This window comes from Typopeltis vanoorti, chromosome 25 (genome assembly GCF_054136105.1).
Source record: "Typopeltis vanoorti isolate ZY-2024b chromosome 25, IOZ_Tvanoo_1.0, whole genome shotgun sequence".
Lineage (NCBI taxonomy): Eukaryota > Metazoa > Arthropoda > Arachnida > Uropygi > Thelyphonidae > Typopeltis > Typopeltis vanoorti.
Window position 1 is genome coordinate 21254638 of NC_143573.1, and position 25618 is coordinate 21280255.

Genomic DNA, 25618 nt, shown 5'->3' on the forward strand with positions numbered 1-25618 from the left:
TAGTACTTCTTGAAACGTGTACTTCAGACCCAATCAAATGTTTCTTGTTCTAGGTGAAAATTTGGACCTCTTGTACTGCGTTCATTTCATGCTTTCATTAGTACATGTGCAAGACGACAATATGGCTGACAGCACGTGTAAAGCAGTATTGCTGATTGCGGCAAACATAACCTTGATGTTCATCAAAATCCGATTTCGAAAGGCGAAACGCAGAAAACTTAGGTCTAGGCAGCAGTTATACGTTTTCCTTCTTCCCTCAGTATGTGCTTGCAACTCCCTCATCTTAACTTTTTCAAAGACCCCCCCCCCCCCCCTCTTGATAACAGGAGTTCACCTTCAAATACTAGACTGCACGAAAATCGAACGTCCTCCATACAAATACGTCTGTCATTGCTTCCTTCCTTAGAAAAACAGAAATATTTTGCGTAATCAGGATACCACAGTGCTTTTTTGGACCTGAACGATATCTTTCCTGTTCTTAAAATGCGCCTACCCAGCCATTTCCTATTCCTTTTTAACTTTCCTCTTCCACTAGCATTTAACTGTATTTATTGGAAATTAGTTGTTATTATACAACTAATTTCATTTGTTGTATATAATTTAATTTCTAACTAATGAAATTAATTAGAAATTATACTTGTTGGATCAAAATTAAGCAAAAAAACTTTCGAAATGATAAAATATTATTTGATAAAAGCAAATATTACATTCGATGTTACATTCACTGCCTGAAAACTATTTATTATATGATATCGCCAACATGGTTTCCGCCATAGCCGTTCTTGATTTTGTTATATCACATACTTTGGCATTATGGAATAGTTCAGAAAAATACCTCTCATCATATCAAGTGAGTAACTGTTTATTCTATAAATCCCAAATCCAGGAAATTATTCCTCACACATTCAGAAAGTGTCTCCAAACACTTAAAAAAATTTAAATATATTCAGCAGAGAGCAATCAGGTTAATTAATGTCTCCTTACTGGCTCACTGCTCTGACAAATATTCCGTTTCTTTGTGTTTTACCTACACATATTTCACTGCCATTATGTGAGCTTGCATCTGTAATTACACACTCTTATAACATTTTAAAATGAGAACAGTGGGGCTGTAAGAAGTGGCGTTTGCATCCTTTGCACTAGGCCGCCTGAAGATGGACTTAACTTCTAGTCGCCGGAGGAACTTTTTCCATGCCTTTCTTCGACCAATTCCCGAATTAGTCGATCTCTGGCAAGGGCAACTGGATTTTTCTCACAGAACTCGGGTTTTTTGTTTCGTAAAAGCACGAAAATCGACCATAGAACCCACATTGTTTCAGACACTAACACATTCATTAGGGTTAGGCACCAAGAAATCACAGAACTTGTTTTCCCGTCTTTTCATCGGTTGCTGCTTATAATTAGTGATAGTCATAGGCCAGCTATCTCTGATTGCCTACCAGTGGCGACTGAGCTGCTCACTCAGTCTCCACAAGTTAAATAGGGTTAAAGGGCCTTGCCTTCTTCTTATAAGGGAATAAAACGGCGTTAGCTATTATTTTTATTATTTAATGAGAACAGTAGCTTTTCGTCACATATTTCATTCAGGTTCAAGCTCTTCATGCTAATCTACACTTCGTTTATCCTGCCTCCTCTTTCCTGTGAAACATTCTAACTTCTTCAATCACCTATTTCCATAATCTACAATTATGTTAAATAGGAACTATTTTTTGCTATCTGTTGAACCCTTGATTCATTCACCATGTCAGAGATTGTTGTATTGAAGGGGGGGGGGGGGATGCTTCCAATTTTTTATCCTATCAATTTCTTTCCCATGGTACGTATAACAGTATTTATAAAGAATGTACTCATGTATAAAGAATATAACAAAGCTACAACGGGTTCTGGAGAAATATATATATATATATATATATATATTAGGATATTAGGATAACCAAGCAATTTTATATGCTTGGTTATTTTAGCTCCTAATCCCAAGTATGCAAACAATTAAGTTTGCGCCTGAAACAAAGTTCAAGTCTAAAGATGGTACAACACCAGGGCAACTCATTGTAAAGGTGGCTAAAGCTTTGATCACTATTCTTAGTATTTTCCCATAATGTAAAGCACATCTCACTAGAAGATGTATACTGCAATGCATTATGGGTGGGGTCACTACCCAGACCGGTTTCGACCTTTTTTGAGGTCTCCTCAGTGAGTAGCTAGACCCTAAATACCAAGGTTTTAGTAATACAAAGCCTTATCAACTTTACCTATATAAGTTGCAACAAGGTGTATTAAGTTTTAATAAAAATCTCTGGAGGAGATATTGATGGGAATAAATTTTTAACTTGGGTATATTGTATATTAGGATAACCAAGCAATTTTATATGCTTGGTTATTTTAGCTCCTAATCCCAAGTAAATAGGTAAAGTTGATAAGGCTTTGTATTACTAAAACCTTGGTATTTAGGGTCTAGCTACTCACTGAGGAGACCTCAAAAAAGGTCGAAACCGGTCTGGGTAGTGACCCCACCCATAATGCATTGCAGTATACATCTTCTAGTGAGATGTGCTTTATATTATGGGAAAATACTAAGAATAGTGATCAAAGCTTTAGCCACCTTTACAATGAGTTGCCCTGGTGTTGTACCATCTTTAGACTTGAACTTTGTTTCAGGCGCAAACTTAATTGTTTGCATACTTGGGATTAGGAGCTAAAATAACCAAGCATATAAAATTGCTTGGTTATCCTAATATACAATATACCCAAGTTAAAAATTTATTCCCATATATATATATATATATATATATTTGTCCCATTATTTCATAAGCTTTTCTTAACTTCCATCTGATTGACTCACTGAGTCAATCAGATGGAAGTCATAAGGAAGTAAGTTAAGATAGTAAAGTGAGTCATGTAGATCTCTCTCTCTCTCTCTCTCTCTCTGTCCCTAGTGATCGCAGTGTTGTTGAACCACATCAACATTGTGTGACCAGGGATGGTCATGATCAAACGTAAATATTTCTTTTGGATGCCAACATCGCAAACTGCATTCATGAATATTTCTTTTTTAGCGCACTCAAAGCAGACAAGAAATTGGCCAAAATGATCTGTTCAAAAAATATAAAAAAATGTATTATTGAAATATTATAAATGCTGTATATAATTATATGTCAGATAGATATATACACTATGTTGAATAAGTATTGGGACAGCAGTATATTTCAGAGAACTTAAATTGCACTAATGTCATAACGTCTGCACTGTTAACTTTCATGGTTGATGTTCGGCTTATGTGCAGCTGCCCTTCTGCGAAAACGGAGACTGAGTGGTTCCTTACTTATCCTACTCCTAATTCGAAGCTCTTTTTGAACTCCTGATTGGTTATTTCATATTCGAGGTGTTTGGTCTCTTTGTGTTTCTTGGCTGAGGCAACGCCGACATTCTTATAAGCTGATAATTTTGCGTATAGTTGATTTTAAGTGATACGATCTTTTACTGCTGGCAATGTGGCATAACACCTGTGCGAAGTCTGAACATTCACGTACGGTTAACTCTAGAGGTACAACTGTTTGCCTCATATTGCAGTATAGGGCGAGCATTGTGACAGGAATATGCCTATCAGTATGTTTCATTGTAAAACGTGAGCCTCCGTAGCTCAGTCAGTTTAGACAAAGCCCTTTGGTCGGAAAGACCTGGGTGCGATCCCGTCCATAACGTGAGGAACCTTATCTAGTCTCTTTAGACTAGAGGTGAGTTAGAGGGTTTTTTCACTCGGAAATCAGGTTTTTCGTCCCTCGTAACAGTAAACCGGCCAGTGAACACACATGGATCTACAGTCATAAAATACATACTTTATCCGTCATAAGTGGGTTCAACCAGTCCTAAGTGACTGGCTGGACTAGCCTCATAGTCTTAGCTGCTTCGACCATAATTAAAAATAACTCAATCCTACATTATTTAAATATTATGTCAACTCCCAGTCTCTTTATATGGGCAGATGGAATCTCCTTATGACATCGATCTTAATGCTTACAGTAGTAGATATAAATTATACAGATATCAGAAGTAAATGCTTAAACATTTTAAATAGTTGAAAGCAGTTTTTTTTTTTTTTTTTTTTCCGAAACGTATATAACGTGTAAGTTTGGAAATAATGATTATAAAAACGGTTCTGTTTGATTGAATCTTTTACTCAAGATGATCAATTCAGAATTTTGCATAATCAGCGTTTTGCAAGCCTTTGTGATTATGATGCACGAAACAGATATCATGTTTGAGTTATAAAAAAAAGTTACTCCATAAAGATGTAATTCTTAATTCGCATTTGGTGCCTGATAGCTTTTAGATGGTCTGGTGTAATCCAAATCGTCCAACCAACTGACTCGCAATTTGGCGATACCATTCTTTGCTATGCATGCTCAAAGTGTACAATAGATTATTACCACAAAGTGTGATGAGGCTAGATTCTCGTTTTTACTTTTTTTTTTCTTTGTAAGCATAGTATTTTTTTGAAATTCATTTCCACTCACAGAAGGACATAAACCTATAGTACATTAGTCATGGGTAAATATTGCTCTGAGACAATATTTATTATTATCAATATTTATATTTATTTATTTGCACCTCCAGGGACTCCAAAGACTAATCGAGGGAGGGCAACTACAATTCTGTCTCCACCAACTGACCGCAACTACACTAGCGCCATCTATCGCCGACTATCTTTTTCTCCATCCACTAGTATTTCCACTGACAATCACAAACATCCATGCACACGGCGGGATTCGAACCTGCGGCCTTTTGGCCGGGGAGAGGATACGCTAATCACTCAGTCAGCCAAGCTGGCCATTTACCCATGGGAAGTCGCTTTATGCTTCCAGTAAGCAGTGTGATGGTCTCACATCAAACAACGAAAATCACCAACCACCTGAAATTTGTTGGTAACTGTGAAGTTCCATAAAAAATGCTGAACTGCTAACCTTCCACGAGAAAAACAAATAATTATTTGACATTGAAAAGAGAAATTAAACCCCTGTTGTTTATACACAGTTGTAACTCATAAATAAATTGAAATAAATTAAAAATATCCTGGATCTCTCAAGTTATCTCAGCTAATACCTCCTGTTTTCCTTCTAAGAAATTTTAGATGAGGTAATGATTATTTGTCACTAATGCAATTTGAAGCTCCTTCAAGAAATACTCAGATGTGGATTACACTGTCTTTTGAAAGGAAAATGTGAACAGGATTAGCATAATTCGAAGATTTTACTGAAGAAATTCTATAAAGTTTTCCTCTAAAGCTAGTAATTATTTTTAGTCCTGCCCTGTCAAACTAACTGGCGAGAATGTCTTGCACAACATGCCATTAACAGACACACTGGCTTTCCTCATAGCCTTAGTTGCTGGGGACATAATTTCAAACGTACATAACTCAGAGACGATGAACAGCCGCTAATGAAGAAGACTGGAAAAAATATTTTGGAATACAGTATTTATTTTTTAGGCGCGTTTTGTAAAATGCATTTCTTAAATCCGTTTTTCTCTTTCCATCCTTAAGATTATTATTCTTAAATTCTGCCTAGACGGCTTCCATTGCAAATCTGTATTTGAGATTCTAATGTGAATTTGTTCAGCTTTCTCAATTTTCATTGCACATAATCAATTTTCATTGATTATGTGCAATGAAAGTTAGGATCTCTACTATTGCTTGTATAATCTCAATTTTGATTTCAGTCTAACCATCTTATTGGATAGGGTCCCCTAATTAGGGGTTACAACGAATTAATGCAGCCGACACTCACTCCTCTGCATTCCGTATGGGAAAGTATTTATTTTTATTTTATTTTATTTTATTTTTTTGGCAGTAGATCTATGTGTTCATGGACTGGTTTGACTGTTTTGAGGGACAAAACACCCGAGTTTCCGGGAAAAAAAAAGAAAAAAAAAAAAAAGAGAAGCACTTATTATTATTTTTTTAAAAATAATTATTGCCTCCGATCATTTTTTGCCATTCTTTTTCTATGATATATAGTTAATGCTGATAAAGTCGCATATATAAGTTCACTATCAAGTAAACGGCTTGGTTGCCTGACTGGTTAGCGTACTTGCTTTACAACTAACAGGCTGCGGGTTCGAATGCGGGCATGGATGCTTGTGGTTGTCTTTAGGTTGGGTGGAGGGGGGGGGGGGTGAATTTTATCGCCTCGTGTAAAACCACCATCCCGCTTATTGGAGGCCTCAAGTCACTTGAAAAAGTTTCTCTGTCTCTATAGCAGGGGTTCCGGGACTGCAAAAAATTGAAAAAAGTCTTTTAGCCCATACCCACGGTACAAAATGTACCATATGTTTGCAAATAACCTTTTGTGGGTGAGAGCAATATAAAAAAGAAAAAGTTATATCAAATACTAACTCGCCCTTTTCAGTTAACTTAATCTTATTTCTCGTAGCATAAATTTTTTGGCATTCACAATGAGTAGAACTCTTATTTTATAACGAAAAATCAGCAAAATAAAGCTTGGTTGTCGATTACATGCGAATCTCTAATTTCGAAATTCAGAATACCGCATTCATTCACTGAAACCGGAAATTATCTGTAACAACAACCGGAACTTGAGCTCATTTTCCATCATCCTGCTGCACACAATATATGTGCATATTTATTTTCAAAAAATTTTGTTTGTTTGTTTATAAACTACGGTTCCCGCGTATTTGGTGATTTAATACCTGACAGGTGCCCAAATGGCACAAGGTGTTGAATACGAATAGCACCCTCCACTCTGAATGGCAGTAGCCGGCAGTGAAGGCAGATGTATCAGCATCGCGTAGCTCGTCTATTAGGGGAAGGAGTACAGTAGGTATAGCTGCACTAATGGCATCCCTAGCGCCACCTCGCGTTGTCATATACTGAAGGAAAAGATCAATGTCTGGGAAGCACTTTTCCTAACCATCGGAAGATGACTGCAGGCGTTTTCCTGCTTGTCCTAAATGTAGCTTAAAATAAAAACAGAAGGAATGTAGCTGTGACAGTGAAAGCAAGTTTTCCGTGCCAAGAGCAGCGTGCAGTACGCGACAGAAGAGGCAAGTCGCTGTGAACTGAGTGAGCAATAGTAAGCACGCAGTTTCTAGGCCTAATACAATACATACAAGTGGCTAGACCGCATTGAAACCCATTAGACCTGGTAATACATTGGTGCTTCCGTTTCATTCTTGGTCAGTCCTGGTATGTCCCAATGAGAGGGTTGTTTCATTGTTGCTAAGTCGTCCTTGCATCTGGTTGGTTGTAACGACTGCTCGGTACACATGCACCGACAGTCAGTAGCCTGGATGACGCGTTGACGAGCAGTGCTTGAAGTCGTGAGTAACGTCCGGCCATTTCCCATTAGTCTCAGGTTCGTAGTGGTGCCAGCTGAGTGATATACAAACCACACCGCACGTCGTACTGTGACTGCTGATAGATAGTGATTACTGTACTAGTGAATACATATTGGGATTTGCAGGGAAACATCATCTATGAGACAACAGGTAAGCATGCCTTGCTTTTTTATTACGCAGTGTTTGTGTTAATATATCTAGGTTGCATTTGTACTGCAGAAACATTTGCCGCTATTCTAGTGATGAAGATCTTTATATTCGAGAATTTATATCTTATATATGTGAGATTGCACGTAGAGTTTAGCAAAAAAAAATTCTGCGTAAAACCAGAACTAATCCAGTTAATCGACAGTTAAAAAAATTACCATATTATTATATTCGATACTCCTATTAATTATAGGAAAATCGAACAATGAAAGAAAGAAGAAATATCAAATTTACTTTCACTATGTTCGAATGTAATTTTAAGTATTTTTATATATAAATAGTTGAACATAAGAAGTGAAATATGACCATGTTAGCGAATGCTCAATTAGCTCAAGAATAATGTGCTTATTTTTTTCAAAATTATGAAAAATTTATCTCAGTTTATAATTTGGATTAAATTTACGTTTGTACGTAATTTCTTATGATCATTTTATTAAATGTTTGATTACTAAAATTAGACATTTATTGGTTAATTGTTGAAACTTTTTATAGCCAACTAATGCAAGTATATTTCCATATTTTAGTGGCTGATTAGTAAAACATATAGACGTTTTAAGGCTGTTTCTGGTTACTAACAATTTTGATCAATTAACGCATTAAATGATCAGAAAAGAACTTTGTTACTTAGAGATGAAATTAATCTCTCGGATTATTATTTTATTCCATTATTAATGAACAGTTTAAAATCTGTCTCTCAAAGGTGCGTATTTTTTTGTAGCAAGAAAACAAAACGCGATAATTAAAAAAATGTCTAAAAACGTTTGATTGATTATACGTAATTGTAGTGGACAAATATTTCAGAGATGTAACACGTTTGCAATATTTTACTCAGGATCTCTTTGGACTGAAAGTTTTTATGTGGAGAAAATGAATTCATCAAATGAAGTACTTTTTCAATGTGGAAGCGAAACAAAATATTTATTTGTATAAATTCACAATATCTCTACACTTGAGACATGTGCTAAACGTGGTATTAGTATTTGTAATATGGGGATCATATTACAAATATTCTTACATATTTTATTTTCTTGAATTTCGGAGTGGCAAAATAATGCTCGGCTCGAGTTGGTATATATCCTAACAACGACAATCCTCAGAGGACTGAAGAATGAAAATCATAGAGAGTGGGAGAGAGAGAGATCGGGATTGTAGAAGACTGTTAAGTTTCTCAATATCGTCATTTTAATGTGATCACCACCACCAAGAGACCAACCAGTCCTGGACACGAATAGTGAAAGACCAGTATTTCTTTTTGTCGTATATTTACTATAAATTGTGAGAAAGAGACTTACTTGCTGTTATTTTTATTTATTTTTTTAACACGAGTATTATAAGCTCTAGAGTAGGATTTGAATTTAGTCTTTGAGGTAAATTACCACTGACTTATCAGCTAGGGTCACAGACTTTTCTAGACCGAATGATCCCAGCACCTGCAGAAACAGACGTAAACATCAGATTTAAACAGGGGGGGGGGGGGGCGATGCCTTTCTCTTTATATCCGATATGCTGCAGAAATTTCGCACAGCGTTTGTGTTCTTCTACTCACTGTACACTTTCTTTCTTAGATTGCTACGTTCAGCTTTGAACAGTTCCTGAATGATGACAAAAATTCTCACAACGTCTATCACGTACACGTAGACACTTGCGAATGTCTGGTGTTGATTATAGTTAACCAGGTTTTGCTTTTCGTTTAAATGGTTTTAAAGATATAGAGAATATTTCTCTCCAGAATTGAAAGAAAGATAAATGGACAGTCGCACGTATTCAGAAAAATGTAATAGAATGAATGAAACCCATTGGAATGGCAATGGAAATATTTGTATGTTACAGAAGCTGGAACTTCTTTGTAATAGGAAATCTCGAATCAGGATGAAACGAGAACGATTCGATAAACTGTTGCTTCTGAATAGAAACAAGGGTTTTGTTTTATTTTCTTTTATCGGAACATTCTCCAGATCTGGAGATTCAGTATTATCCCTAAAAAGTAACCTACATACAGAGCTAAAAGTATTGTTCAGAAGGGGAGGAGGACTACATCGAAAATGACAGATTCGAATATTGACTAAGCTACACATGCCCGCGCATGCGTGTGTGTGTGAGAGAGAGAGAGAGAGAGAGAAATATTCCAGGACACAAATATTAATGTGCCTTGATTATGTATTCTCAGGTTCATATGGCACATAAGATCTCTATGAATCTTGCTGCTGCTTGATGGGCCTGAATCAGTAAGCTGCGTTTACACACCCAACAACTGAAGCTGTGTTCCAAGAATTTACATAACTCCAATTCTTCTTTCCAGAAACACCTGGAGAGACTATGTCAGCACCGTCACCTTTATAATGCTCCACGGTCTACATAGACTACGTGTGAAGAAGGAAGGTGATGGAAATGAAACGTTTTCTCTCATAGAGTGCTTTTCATCTGAAGGCAAGTTGGCTGGGATTATGGAAGTGGCATGATTTTAATCTCCTAAAACACATACCACCCTGGGAACATATACCGTTCACACATAGCTTCAGTTGCTTGATGTAATAGAAGCAATTAAGCAACCCCTAGCAGGTCGCGCACTCACACACACACACACACACACACACACACACACACACACACACACACACACACACACACACACACACACACAGATTCACACATTTAACTGCTTCTGTGATAATTCGTCCGCTGTCTTCAAGAAAAATTTTTGCACCCAGTAATTTCCAAGAATTGCCTAGTTAATGAATTATTTCCTTTCTTTGTGGGGAAAAAAGTTATCTACCCCTTATTAAGGAATTAGAGACTCCGTAGCTCTGTCGTATAGACGAAGCCCTTTGGTCGGAAAGACCTGGGTTCGATTCTCGTCCGTGACGTGAGGAATCTTTATTTGGTCTCTTTCGACTAAAGGTGACTTAGCTGATCTCATAGAGGTAGAGGTTTTTTTTTTCAGCCGGAAACTCGGGTTTTTCGTCCCTCAGAACAGACAAACCGGCCCAGTGAACACACACACACACACGGATTTACAGTCATATACCTAATCCCTCATTAGGAGGGCTCAAACCCCCCCCCCAAAGAGAAGAGCGGGGGAGAAAAGAGGAATCCCATACCAACAAATAAATAAATTAATTAAGGAATTTTTGGTATGTCTGTATATAAAGAAGTTGACATCATTCATCATTTTAAAGATGGCATTGTTATTTATGAACATTATGCGGGTGTACGTAATAATTTTGTTGTTCCCGATAACTATGAATATAAAACGCCCCCAACATTTGCCTTGTTTTTCCTGTGGCAGGTGCATTCTTCCATTCATTCAACTGATTTGGATGAGTACACTTAAACAGTTCCGAATCGTCTCCCCTCTCGTCTTTCAGATTTTCATGTAACGTTTTTAACAGTGTACCAGACAGCATGTATACTTATTTTATAGGGATGTACACAGATATTTTCATTATGCATTATGTTCTGCGGGTATACTTTGTAATTTAGACTTCTCAGTTTAGTCATGTGTAATTTAGGTCATTGACCCCTTATCCGGTTCGTGCATATCCTCTTCGATCATTTTTTATTGTTTGTTCGTTCCTTATGACTGTTTCCTTAGGATTATCCTTTTCAGCGTATTGAATGTTTGTGTTTTCGTTTATTTGTTAAGAAAAAGATGTAGAAGTGATTCTATACATAGTTTTGCGTATCTATATTGCAGAAAAAACGGTTTTGCCGTTAAAAATATTAAGTATATTTTACACATGGTTATTACACATAGTTATTATTACACAGGCTTATTTCGTTAAAAAAATAAGCCTGTACATGGCAGTAGATTCGCGCACAGCCCATAACTCAGAAATCAATCCACAAATCTGGCAGATAAATAATGACTAAATGATATTAAAGTGAATTTTGTCATCTGGACCTGCGGTTAGCCTCTTCTCTTTCCTCTAATATTCATTCATTTTCTCCAACAGCATGAATGTTTTTAAATCTTTGATCAATTTTACTACTCGTGATTCAACTCTTACTTTCAATACATATTAAGATTAGTTGCAGTGCGTTTTATTATTATTATTATTATTATTATTATTATTATTATTATTATTATTATTATTAAAAGAGACATCCAGGGAGTCAGAGACTCATCGAGGGAGGCAACGTACTACACGCACCAGCTATCATACTTATTCTTGAATTCATTCACACTCCTTGCACTCACAACATCTAATGGCAATCCATTCCATTCAGACACCACCCTCTGAGAGAAAAATCTAGCCCTCATCCCTCTTCTTAGAGGCCTTCATTCTCAGCTTCTGAGGATGCCCTCTCGTCCTTTCCTCACCCTCCATAAATTGAAAAATTCCATCAGTTGAAATCCTGTATGACCCTTTCAGAAGTTTGTAAGTCTCAATCATATCACCCCCCCTCTTTCTCCTGTTTGCTAGTGTCTGCAATCTACAAATTCTCAATCTGTCTTCATAATCAGTATTCCACAATCCTGATATCATTTTTAACACTCTCCTCTGTACTCTCTCCAATATATCAGAATCGTTTATGTTCGTTGCTAATTTCTCACTAATTGGCTCCATATATATCAATCTCGTTAATTCTAAAATGCATTCCCATATTTCTTTCCTTTCATTACTAATGCTTAAGTATACACATTTTACTTATTTGTTTATTGCATTTTTTCCCTACAATGAACAAATTCTGAAAGCTGAATCCTGAAATTATATTTTTAATTTAATTTTATTTATTTATTATTATTTTTATAGCAAACGCCGGTTTTGAAAAATAGAAAAAAACAGTTACACATATATGAAGTATCTTTACATGAAAATAACCTTTATTAATCTCACCTTTAAACCTTCAAGTTTGTATTTTTATTATTTTTTATTTTTTTGTTAACTTTCTTAATTATCGTACGTTACTGTCTAGTACGTTGGTAATCAGGGTCTTGGAGCAGTCTGCCAACCTGTTCTGGTCCCGTTTCTCTTGGAAACTTTTGCCCATTGTATAAATATCTTGATGGAACCTCTCCCACATTCATTACTCATATCTCTGAAATTAGATCGGAACAATCGCATAGTTGAAAATGAAATGTATTTTAAGTTTCTTGTGCAGTAGCCGAGATTTCTGCCTGTAGTAAATTTTCCGTCAGAAATTTCTGATGATAGTATGTGTTGTTTTTTCTCAAGGCAGTTTTCCGAACTCTCAAAAGATGTTCATGCATCTCATTAGACTTCAAAGTATTTTCGAAATATTTTATCAATCTTTTTTATTTTTATTTTAAATCGAATCTCTCTTTTTTTGACCGGGGGGGGGGAAGCATTAAAATACCACCTTTGAATTTTGCAGTACTGACATGAGTACGTTTTAAGTTTAAGATATTAGGAAACCATCTCCGTTATCATTCATTACTTTGATGTAAGGTTTTATTAAATCTAATTATGAACGATGTTGGCCTAATTTCCTTTAGATCGACGAAAGGAAACATTTACAACTTTTTGGGTTGCAACTCAAGTTTCTCAACCTGTTAAAATCTTCACATATTTGCTATTTATGCTCGTTTGCATCTTTCAGCAAAGAACCTCCCCGTTTTCTTATGATTCACATGAACTGTACTAACCAGTATAGAAGGATATGCATTAGTAATATATAATACACAGCCTTGAGACTTGAGGAAGTAAAAAAGGCTTTATTCCAGTCATTTTATTTGTGTTCCCTAGTCTTCATCAGCATTACCACAATAAGAAAGAGCCTTCACTTATCAAAAAGTAATATGACTCACAAGTTACAGGAAATTAATATAGTGAATTGCCGAATTCATCATCAAAAACATTTTTAATACACGCTATTTTCTTTCATGATAGAAATAATTTACCACAGAGACTGAGAATGTAATTGATACTTTCTTTTTTTTTTAATCAATTATTCTTGAATAGAAGACGTAGAGGACTTATTTAAGATCACATCGTAATACATTGTGTAAAGAATTGAGTTTAATTATCCTTTTTGACATTTTGTCTATAATAACATTACCTTAACAAAGAGTTATCAAAAATAGATTGGTTTGAATTAATATGCAAGAAATAATCCTTAGATTAATACCTTATTCATCGCTGCATACAGAATTTTCTGCTAGAAGGTTGCACTGACCAATAATAAACTCCCTAATTTAATCAATTCCATGATACAAATGAATGCAAGTGAAATACCTTAATAAATATGAATAACTGAAACTAAAGTGCTTTTTTTTTTAATCACTTACTTCAGTTTCTGTTTTACACCAAAATTTGATATCGGATTACATTCTCATCATCACCATCGTATTACCTTCTCATCACAAAAACTGCAACTGAATTGCAAATAAACGGTAATACTTACTGATATGCAACTTACTTATGCACTGATCGTATTAAGAGTTTTGGAGAGAGTTTGTATTATCCACTAATGTTATTTAGACGGTCTGCTACTTAAATAATGAAAATTTTTTCTTATTAATTATAACCAATCTGTATATACTTTTGGGAATCTCCTTTTAAATCGTTCTTATATACTCACATAAAAGGATGGTACCGTTATGTAATCTGTAACCTTTTCTAAAACGCTCCAGAACACGCAATTAAATAACCTAGGTCTTTCCATCATCTTTGATGGACCACTGCATGTGTATCTAGAATACAATATCGGATATTGATATTGTGATATCAATATCCGATATCTCACATAACGAATGCGTCTCAGTGCTCGATTTTCCGCTTCGAAATGTCCACTCACGTTTTTGGGATGTTTAAATGATGTCATGATTTAGAGCAAGAGGAAGTGGGGAGAGGATTTCTCCCGGAAAGTTGAGTTTTTTTATCCCTGAAAACAGGCAAACCATGAACACATACACAGATCTACAGACATTGAACACTTCGGGGAATGATGTAGCCTGCTAGGAAGTAGTAACTTCTGACCAATAACTCATCTGAGCCTCTTCACTCCATGGAGGTCTGAATAATAATAATCTTGGATCCAAATGCCAATACTGGTATCCTGGATACTTCCATATGCTAGCATCAGTACTACGTGCCCTCATCGCCTCAAAGGCAAGCCGATACATCGCAATCACGCACTGCTCTATGAGAGAAAAAAGTGCCTCTCACCCCTTTCTTGACTGCATTCATTCTAATTTGCTTGGATGGCTTCCCTTCTCCTTTTATACAATTAGAAATTCATCTGTTTGCATCCTGTACGATCCTTGCAAAGTTTGGTCTGCATGCTATCACTCACTTCTTTGCTAGCGTCTGCAGTCTATTTTCAGTCTATCCTCATTTTATTTGCACCCTCTTCGCAGTATCTGCATCGCCTCGAAAAACCATGAGACCAAATCTGCGCACAGTAGACAAGGTGAGGTGATATCAAGGCTTTATAAAAAGACAAAATGACTGCCTTATCCTGTGATGTATGCGATTCGCAATCCTGACGATTTGCATATTTTTGCATCAGCAAACAGCTGTACATCTCTCGTCAAATCCTTCGCAATGTCATTCATGTAATGATTGAATAACAATGACCAAAGACTGATCTCTGTGGTACAACACTGGACACATTAAATCCTTCAGACTCCCTCTCCCCTCCCATATGCCAATTTTTTATATCACTCATCAATCCTCTTACCCAAGCTAATAGTTTATAATCTAATTCCATATCTTCCAACTTATACAACCGCCTTACATGTATCCTGCCAAAAACCATAGCAAAGTCCAAAAGTATCATGGTATATCTATTCTCCTTGTCTAACTCAATCGTAACATTATTATAAAATGTGAGCAAGTTGCTCAAACATCACCTTCCCTTAGTAAACCTATGTGTTCGTTGCAAAATGTAAATTCTCTGTCAACCCAACATCAGTCTTTGCAGTCATTGATTTGTATTTTGATTTCAGTGTGACAGAGTGGATATTATTGCCTTCAATAATTGGCATTAAAAGATTAGAAACATATCCTTTTCTTTCAGAGTCATTGCACATACATTTGACATTGAATCTAAAGCTTTGTGAACAGCTAACTACGAAATTCGCAAATTCTACAAGAAATGCGACATTATTTAAGGATGATCTCTTAGTTATTATTAATTGATTTATCTCTTATTTATTATCTTATTAAATGATTTCTCATTTAATAATAGCTACTTCTTTTCTCTTAATGCGCGAGTAAATCATTCTATATTAAGAAGGATCCTACGTATTTTCCCATTTAACGAATTTGTAACAGTTTGTTATGAGCTCTGCTTTTTTTCCATCCACTTTTCAATTTCACAAAACATTAGACTGTTCGATTAGCTGAGCATTATCTTGTGATGCATGTGATTCGCAATTCTGATTATCTGCATATCTTTGCATCATCAGCAAGCTGTACGTCTCCCGTCAAATCCTTCCCAATGTCATTCATGTAAAGATTGAATAACAATGGCCCAAAGGATGGCGGAATGAGTTCTCTGTGTTCGATCCAGTTTGCTCTTGGAGAAAAGCTATTTGGAAGCCTTGATTTCAGTGTGGACAATAACCAGCTGTCATGGGTTTTGAGTATATCTTAACATAAAAAAAAGTTTCAGCCATTGCCGAATAATGATAGTCTTTGGTCCCTTCTAAAATTATTAGCTCATCGTAATTTATTCGATTATTTATCGCAATCCTCATTATTTGCATATCTTTGTATCATCAGCAAAGAGCTGTACGTCTACCGTCAAATCCTTCGCAATGTCATTCATGTAAAGATTTATCGGGACATATTACAACAAAATTATTATTATATATAAAGTCAGAAGTCTTTGTCGTTTCCCCTTAGCATTTTTTTGGGGGGGAGGGGTTGATGTGCAGACTCCCACTTTTAATAAAGCTGCCGGTTTCTATACAGAACCAAGTATAGTGCATTGGGCTGGTTTAAGTCTTTGATGCATCACGGTGTGTCAACTGCTTACGGGCTCAGGCTCGTTTGCTTGTTTTGAGGGAAACTAGTTTGTTTCCCAAGGAACTCTCCTATCAGTTTTTGAGAGGTCTTTGGTTGAAGAAGTCCCTCTCATTGGAATGCATCTTTCTAAGCGATAGGTTTGCATATTTTAATGCCATGTGGAAGAATCGAGGGTGAGGATAGTGAAGCCATTGACTAAAGTGATGTAAGAAATCGTTTTTTTTTTATTTTGTTAAAAAAACATGATTCATAATGATTTAGTTAGTAGAAACTATGAATTTATTGCCCTGTTATTATTAGTTCTCTATGTGAATGTTTCCATGTCTTTGTGAGAAAATAAAATCAATTAAATAGATACAATCATAAGTGTATCTTCTTTTTTGTTAATAAAGAATTGTGTTTTTTTTTTTTTCTTCGATCAGAAAATGTTCACATGATTATTAAATTTGGTTTCTAGAAATTGCATATTTGCGTCTTTTGAGGAAGGAAAACCTCGAAGTTTTTTTAGAGAGACCCCACTATTGCATTTTGAGATTGCTGATGAAGAAGACAATGTCCATAAATGTTAGTAGTCTCGCGTGAAAACAACTTATTTTAGTAAATCAGTAATATATTTTATTCATATCCTAAGTGAATGCATGTAATCATTTCTTAGTTTCAGAGTCATATTAGAAAAGCATGTACATTTAAATTTTATTTTGCATTAAGCTAGCAGCTTTCGTGAATATTCGTAGAATATAGCATCCTGCAAACATGTAACATATTTTATTATTTTTAATAAATGAATTTGCGTGTTAAGTTCCATCCATTAGAAACGAATCTCCCTTGCGTATTTGTTAATGAAATGGGTCGCTCTGCATATTTATGAATTTATAAATTAATAACTTGAAGCATATGACGATTTCGAAGAACTTTTTACTCATTTCTGTGTAATAATAACGCAGTTTCAATGCTAGAAGATAACAAATACAAACAATACTCATTATTGCTTGTTTTTGATCTCAAATGCTTTTTTGGCCGTGTGATTAGTATATCGCGCTCTCCAACCAAGATCCTGAGTTCGAATCCCGTCATGCCAAAAAATGTTTGGGATTGCTGGTGTGAGATCACCGCCCTGTTTATTGAAGACGTGAAGTGACTAAATTCCCGTGTAGTCTCAAGAGCAGAGTTTCCAGATCATGTAAAAAATAAAATAAATAAATAAATAAACCTCTAAAATAAAGGAATAAAAATTAATAGAAAAAAAAATAGAAAAATCCCTGGCACTCCTATTAATGTACTATAGGTTTAAACTCATTTTTGGGTTGGGAATCATATAAAAACATAAAAAAATAATAATAATAAGGGAATCACCGTTAGGTGGCGCAATATGTACTATCATCTCTGTGCGTAGATAGTTCCAAGTTACAAGAACTCGCAAATAAAACCAGAGTGAAACGGAAAATAAATGACACTTTTCACAATTTAAAACTACAAGTCACGCCTGACTACAACTACAATCCTCAACAAATACTTTACTGGCACGAGAAATTGTAAATCTACTCTAAAAGTTGACAAATAAGAAGCCCAGTAGCAAGTAACATCTCTTCGCAAATCTTAATATCAGCCAATCGAAAACTCTGGCATGAATACTTTATATTTGTAGTGATATTATGTCGGTTGAAATTACCTTACATTCTTTTTCTAGTTTATTGGACGAGTGCGGGTGTGCTGAATGTTGAAAACACATTATTCCCCAGTGAATCATCCCACTTGAAGTTTGGAGTTGTTTGTTGTTTGGGACTGTCTTTTGTTTGGAGTTCCCCACAGTTGGTTATCTTTCCAAATGGTTATGAGCTATTCCATAAAGGTGTCTAAAGGATGAACTCCGACTGTTATATAAAACTTCTGGAGAATACAATACTTCCCACTCTGCAACAGTTTTGCGGATCGGATTCTTTTCTCTTTCAGCACGATGATGCACTTGGTCAAGCTTCAGATAATGCAAAGTAATCGAATAGCCTAACTAGTTTGCACAGAATTCTCTCAGTCCAACAGAACACTTTTGGAACAAAATGGATTGTCTGGTGCAAACCAGACTATATATATATATATATATATATATATATATATATATATATATATATATATATATATATATATATATATATATATATATATATATATATATCCAACTAATTACTAATAGTATCTGTATGGATAAGACAGTCGTCATTACACACTATGGATCATTACCCATCGAAAAAACAATTAATGATTTAAAGGTACTTTTGACACCCATGTTCGTTCATCCATTGGTTATATATCGGTAATTTCTTCATAGAAAAAAAAAAAATTAGTAAAACAGAAAACCTACACTTATCTCTACAGAAAAACTTGTGAAAGTTGCATCAATGAGTGATGTTATAAACAAATAAAGCTACCATATTATAGGTTGTTGAAATTACTTAAGATTTCTGCATTTAGCTGAAACTGTTCTAATATAATCAAGAGTGCCTCTGATATTCTTGACTGACTGATCAGTGGAATGCTAATTAAACACACACCAACTGTTGGCTCCATTCTCACGTTCTCGAACCCTTTCTGTCCCATTATGATGCAATCAGAACAACGTATCCTTCTTGGTTGGAAAGATCTATCTTCAAGTCATGTCAGGGAATTGAAGGTACTTTTTTTTAGCCGATGTCGAGTTAGTCTGCCTCAAGCCGACATGGATTTTTTTCTTGGAAATTTGGATTTTTCTTCGTGTAGAACAGTGGCGACTTGTGAAACTTTCAAGTGGGGGTTCTGCGTATACAAAATAATAAAAATAATTCCTTTTTTCCTAATCAGTAACCAATTTATTAAGTAAATTTACATATTAAAAAAATTGCTTTATTAATCATATTATTTGAAAATAAACTCCATTCTTCTATTCGCCATTCTTTTGCTTTGATAAAATTTTTTCAATAACCTTTTTATTAAAATTTGTAATTTGAGAAATCATGTTTTTTTCAATTAAAAATTCAGCCTTATACCTATAATAAATGAATAATTATATGTTATTTTAACAGAATAAAATAAGATTTACCAAAAATATTTCACCCTCACCATGAACACACACACACACACACCAATAATGAAAGTTTCGTATCTCACAGAAATAACGCGCGCTAGAGCATACAATTTATCTGTAGCGACACTGCTCAATGTGCGGTGTCGGATTCACGTGCGGTGACAAGTGCAAAGGAATATCGGCGAGTCTAGCCGAAACTGACCGAATGTGATCATTCCGACACTGCGTTAGATCGCAGTGCATTTGTTTCGTAATCTAAAGCATTAATATATTTTTGATATTTTTTATGCCTCCGTAGCGCAATTGAAAGAACGACGGTACATTGCGCCCTTCGATTGGAACAGGCCTAAGTTCGATTCTCGTCGCGACGGGAGGAATCTTTATCTAGTCGATTTCAATCGATGGTGAGTTAGCCGATCTCATACGGAGGTAGCAGGGTTTTTTCTCCCGGAAACTCGGGTTTTTCATCCCGCATACATACAAATCGGCCCTTCAGAACACACGCAGTTTACAGACAAAAATTACTAGTTGTGGTGGTGTTGGAGGTGGGCGGTAGATGGCGTTGATTCGTAGTAGAGGTAAGGTGTAGAGACAGTTGAAGATGTCCTCCCGCGATGAGTCTTCGGGCTCCTTGGAGGTATCAGGAATAATAATAATAATAATAATTTCAATTATTAACTATTCAATCAATGTCGAAACATAAGCCGTAACCTTTAACATGTTGTGTTGCATTTATATAATGTTCTCAGCGTTGTTATTATTTATAAACACAAACAAAATTTAATTTTTTCGTTTTAACCTTGGGGGTACTGCAGTGTCGCAGCACTTATTTACAAGCCGCCACTGGCGTAGAACAAACAAAAAACGGGCTTGAAAATACATGTATTTAATAACCAGCGAATTCCTGTGCTGATTGTCTCCATGTTAATGAAGAAATAATGTCTAGACTGTATTTTTTCCCATTAAAGTATATAGTTTTTTTTTAACGTTTCGCTGTTGTGTGTGTGTGTGTGTGTGTGTGTAAAATTGTCTCTTGACTCTTATTGCACTGCGTTGAATACGCATTCTCTGAATTTTATATAACTGTTACAGGTAATGTATTATACATATACAGAGGTGTGTGTGTGTGTGTGTGTGTGTGTGTGTGTGTGTGTGTGTGTGTGTGTGTGTGTGTGTGTGTGTGTGTGTGTGTGTGTGTGTGTGTGTGTGTGTGTGTGTGTGTGTTCAGTTTTCACGTTATGATCCCGTAATCCAACTTTTCAAGAAGCTGCTCATAGCAACAAAGAAATTTTTATTAATAATAATAACTGCATGTTTTGTAACTGAAAATACCATGTAGACATTATTTCATTATGAACAACTGCAGACATTTCTCGGTGCTAATTCTAAGTAAAGTAATTCTAGATCACTGCGAATCAAGTCCAAAACATAATTCGTTGAAACCGTAGAAAAACGTCTGAAACTGGAATGTCTGGCAGAGAATGGAAAAGCAGATGATAAAAACGATGGTGGAATAGTAAAACATTTTTTTTTTTTGAAAACAACTCCTTAATTTATGATCTTTGTCCATCTAATATGTAACGTTCATTAAAAATAACACGATCAGTTAGGGTATGCTGTTGCTAAATAACAATATGCATGTAAATCGAATGCAAGTGGGAATAAAGAAATTGGTGAAAGTAGTTAGCAACAAAACAACCACAAGAAAAAAAAAAACTTTTCTAGAAAAAAAAATTATTTTTTTTTCTAGAAAAATTTATGATGCGTGACTCTATATTTGTTTAACGGATCTGAAGTATTCATTAGTGATACGGGGAAAAAATGCTTATAGCGATGGCAGAACTTTTATGAATGGATCATATGTTCCATTCTTTCGCTGTTTATCCTGGTTTACGTTTAAGCCTTTTCAGAGAGTACCAAATCAAAAGCAGTATTCAGGGCTTTTATTTTATTGCGGATTTACAATCTGTTAAGATTTTTAGATTTTTTAAAGATATATTTACATTTGGCTCTTAAAATTTGAAGGCTCATTTCAATAGCTCCTTTGTGAAAGCAAGTAACTTTGCTGGACTTGAGTGTGATATGATCTCCGCTCTCTAAATTGGTCACAGGGATGTGTGTGAATGCCTTTAGGTTACAGATGAATCTCCATCGCCTTGCTTGAAACCACCGCTCTCCTTATTAGAGGTAAATTTGGCTTGAAAATTCCATGTTTGATCTCTAAAACAGGATTTTGAAATTATGTAAAAAAAAAACAATAAACGTATATTTAAAATCTTAGCCTTACGTTTTGTGAGATAGATTTACAAACCTTGTGGATGATGCTCACAAAAAAAACCCAACTACCAATCGTTATTTGGGGCTTTCCAAGATTTCTGAATCCAACATTATTGTATTTGCTTTCATAGGCAATCTGTAATGATGACTTTTTCAGATTCCATGTAGGATGCGGGGAAAAAATCATAAGGGTTTTCAGTTGAATTTGAGTTAGCCGGTCTCGTGCAGAGATCACATGGTTTCTCTTCCATCCCGTTTATGGGAGGATAATTGGTCTGATGTTCAAAATATTAACAACACAACGGAGATACTTATAATAATTTCGCACATAATAGCTTAACAGAATTTTGAAAATAGTAGTACTTGTTTCTATCCTTATGAATAAAATTTAAGAATTATATTCAACGTTCGCTGTTTAAGTGGTCCAGTGATGTTTTAGGAAGTAGATGAGAACCTTGTAATTTAAATAAAAAAAAATTAAAAAAATCGATTGATCTAAAGATGAACTAGCAGTAGTTTCATTCAGCCCATTACCGTCCATAAATGATGGCCTTGAGCACTGCCTTTACCCTGAGGTCGCTCATTTATTGATAGCACAGTAGTTTGGCCAAGCGCCAAAAAAATAAAATGAAATAATAAGGGTGAAAAAAGCGAGGCAACTAGAGGATAAGACAAATGCCAGATGGACAAAAGAGGTGCAAATCAAGAGAAATCTAAAACAATGGCACGCGCACTGCTTGGTAGCAGTCATTTGAATCAAGAGCGGAATATTGGAAAAGATTTAGTTCAGAACTGCATTTTTGAACTCGTTATGGAATGGCGTTATTAATAGCAATAAAGATAAACATAACCATGCAGTTACATTAACAGTGAACTCAAAAAAGAACACAGTTCTAATACGAGAATTCAGAAAACAGTAGGAATCACTAACAAATAATAAGTTTGATTTTGCTGATATTCTTAATCTACTTACTTATTGAAATTGATGTTGCATTGCCTTGATCGGTTTCCTTTCTAATATTAGCAGAGCTTTCATAGATTTGCATGTGAAACTATAGGCATTTAAGCACTGCAAAAAAAAATAAATAAATAAAATAAAAAAATTAGACTACCGTTCTGTTTTTCAACAATGCATATTCCCACAGATATACAGTAATTATTTTAATTTTACGTTATGTAATATCATTCGAATTACTTTTGTGCTTCTGTATGAGTATTATTAATGGTAATTTAGTGTTACGAAAGACACGCTTGTGCATCGCTAAAAAATAGCGCACGTTTTGGCGGAAGAAAAAGGTTTCTTATGAATTTGAGATTTTTGCGATACCATTTTTTATGAGTACAGCAGTCCCTCGATCAATGCGTCTTCAATTAGTGCGTCATTTTTTTTCTATACTCCAATGCAATCAATGCGCCTCTAAAACTCGATTAGTGCGCCTATATACATCTTAAAAATAAATATTGCAGATTTTAAAAATTTTCTATCTATACATTTTTTTATGACTAAGTATTTTAAAAAAATCACTCACCAGGAAGAAATAATTTAGTTACCGATTTAAACCAAAAATACAAAGTATTTTTTAACGGCATACTACATTATTTCCATGTACACTATATGTATTCCAAATTTACCGCCAAAATTTATGTCGTCTGCTAATTACATAGCATTTTGCTGCTCGTATTTCGTGCTTCCTTTGCAATTGTTTTCTTTGATTTTTATTTTCCCAACCTTTAATCATGAGTAAAAGAATTAGTGATCAAAAAAGTAGAAGTGTGAAAAAGATTCGAGAAGTAATCTCATTGGAAGAAAAACTTGAAATAACGAATAAATATGAACAAGGCGAGTCCAGAGCAAAGACAGGACAAGAACACAAAATGGGTGAATCAACTATAAGAGCAATTTTAAGCAAAGCCGCTGAATACAAAGAGAAAGGTAAAGCTGTTTCAAGTTCATCATGCATGCAGACCACTCGAAATCAAAGTATTATAATGATTGAATTAGAGAGACTTCTTTCTACACGAATCGAAGATTGTAACCAAAAACGGATCCCGCTAAGCATTGACCTTATTAAATCAAACGCATTAAGTCTCGTTGAAACCTTTAAAGAAGGGCTATCAATGATAGAAAAGAAGAATTCCACGCTAGTACTGGGTGGTCTGAACTTTTCAAAAAGAGAAATAGCTTACATAATGTTCGAATCACAGGCAAAGCTGCAAGCAAGTGCAGATAGGAAGGTGGCCGCAAATTATCCAGAGATTTTGAAGAAAATTGTGGAAGAAGGGGAATATTATGACCAACAAATATTTAATATCGATGAAACTGGCCTTTTTTTGGAAGCGAATACCTTCCAAGATTTTCCTGGCCAAATCAGAGAAATCTGAGCCTTGCTACAAAGTCTCAAAGTCGAATGAAATTACTGCGAGCCATTTGGAAGCACATTCTTCCACATTGTGCAAATGATTTTAGAGGCTTTTCAAATAAAATGGAATAAAATAAAATGTTGTTGAGGAATTTGCCAACATCGGACTGGCCAGCATTTCAACTGGGTTTTGATGAGATTGACAATGATAACGTCCAAGAGTTAATTAAATCTCATTCTCAGGAATTGAGTCATTCCGACCTGCTAAATTTAGATGCAAGGCGAGAAGATCCTGAAGAAAATTTAACCACTGTATGTACACTGGTGCACACTGTAAATTGTGTGTTATTCTGGTTGGTTTGCCCTTTTTGTGGGATGAAAATCCTGAGTTTCTAGGAAGGAAATCCTTCCACATCCTTATAATGAATTTAGATATAGTTAGAATAGCAGCTTCCATCGTATCGTCGGAGTGTTGTAGTAGGAGGTTGGCACTTGCACCCACCACAGTTTCTCTGTCTCATCTATAAATTAGTCATCATTTATAAAATGAATATTCGTCTCAATATTTTAATTGCAAAAATGAAGCTTTTTCGAAGATTCTCTCTCTCTCTATATATATATGTGTGTGTGTGTGTGTGTGTGTGTGTGTGTTGAAAGTTTTTTTACCTTGGTTCTATTATACATTAAAGATGCCAAGAAATGATATACTTGGTTTTAATCCTTTACCCATGGAACCAAACCAAACTTTAGCGCGTGAAAAATGTTCACGTCTGAGCTACTTGCATATAGAGCCTAATGACTTCACATCATTTGCCTTAGTATGTATCCCATAATGGGAAGGGCCACTGCCCAGACTTGTTTCAACCTTTATTAAGGTCTTATCAGTGGGAGCCAGACCCGGGAGAGATGGTTGAAGTAATGCAGAATTCATACATATCTCATATACAAGTAGCCAAAAGGTGTTAAGAAAAATTTCTGGATGAAGACGTGAATATATTTCACGCGCAAAACTTTGTTTTGCTTCCTTGGTAAAGTAAGGTAAAAAAAAAAAATGCAACATCTTTCTCTCATCCAAATATTTTTATTAACAAGATATAGCACCTTTTGACTACTTGCGTATGAGATAGTATATATGACTTCTGCATTACTTCAACCTCGGTATCTCTTCCGGGTTTGGTTCCTACTGATGAGACCTCAAGAAAGGTCGAAACCGGTATGGATACTGTCCCTTCCCATTATGCATAGCATTTTACACGTCCGAAAAGGTGTGTCATTATGAGGTACATACTAAAGTAAGTGATGTGAAGTCATTAGCCTCTGTGCACAAGTAGCTCAGATGTGAATGTATTTCACGCACCAAAACCTTTTGATTCCTTGGGTAAAGGAATAAAAGATAATATAATTTCTTGGCATATATATATATGTATATA

The 25618-nt window shown here is 35.3% G+C and overlaps 1 protein-coding gene across 1 annotated transcript in view; it reads left to right on the forward strand.

The window, feature by feature from the left end:
• Positions 1-7378: 7378 nt before the first annotated feature.
• Positions 7379-25618, forward strand: part of LOC150092596 (phospholipid-transporting ATPase ABCA1-like) — a 982930-nt gene continuing 964690 nt past the window's right edge. The window contains exon 1 of the mRNA XM_090414749.1: positions 7379-7503. The gene's annotated coding sequence lies outside the window, so the exon portion shown is untranslated. The remainder of the gene's footprint in view (positions 7504-25618) is intronic.